This window comes from Sinocyclocheilus rhinocerous, unplaced genomic scaffold (genome assembly GCF_001515625.1).
Source record: "Sinocyclocheilus rhinocerous isolate Xijiao unplaced genomic scaffold, SAMN03320098_v1.1 scaffold2213, whole genome shotgun sequence".
Taxonomy (NCBI): Eukaryota; Metazoa; Chordata; class Actinopteri; order Cypriniformes; family Cyprinidae; genus Sinocyclocheilus; species Sinocyclocheilus rhinocerous.
In genome coordinates, this window is record NW_015634046.1 from 486296 (window position 1) to 487002 (window position 707).

Genomic DNA, 707 nt, shown 5'->3' on the forward strand with positions numbered 1-707 from the left:
ACAATCCCTGCCGGTACGAGACTCGAACCCCGCAACCTTTGGGTTACGAGTCCGACTCTCTAACCATTAGGCCACGACTTCCACGTTAATTAGAATGTCTAATCAAATTATACCCGATCAGATCTATCATAAATAACAAAAAAACGCTTTTGTTGGCACACTTTGCAGAAAAAAAAAAATGCCTTCGCAAAAAAGAAGACAGAGAGAAAGAGAAAGAGCGAAGGGAGGCTGCTGAAGGCAGTTCAACATTGCAAACATGAATTCAAAGCTCCAGCAAGCCAGCAGATAAATTATCATATAGAATATTTAGCAGTTTGTCACACTTTAATTATTGTAATTAAGTATATTTCCCATTATAATCACTTGTCTTGATACTAGTAATCTATAAAATAATATAAATGTTGTAAATGAGTTGTTTATTTGTATAATATAGATTAATGCTGTAAAATATTAAAATAAATGTCTAATACTTATAGGGGAGAGTGGGGTAAGATTAGCCACTTTTTACTTATGTGGTCCTCAAGATAAGGGAAAATGACGCAGAAGTACAATGAAAGTTTCTATTCTATCCTAATGAAAGTATTCCTATCATTTTAAATGATCAGAATGTATCTATGACAAAGGGTTCTAAAAATATGGCTTCTTATAAAAAAGTGCTCCCATGGCTCAGTTTGCCCCGGGTTAGGGGTAAGTTGCCCCGAGTCGAG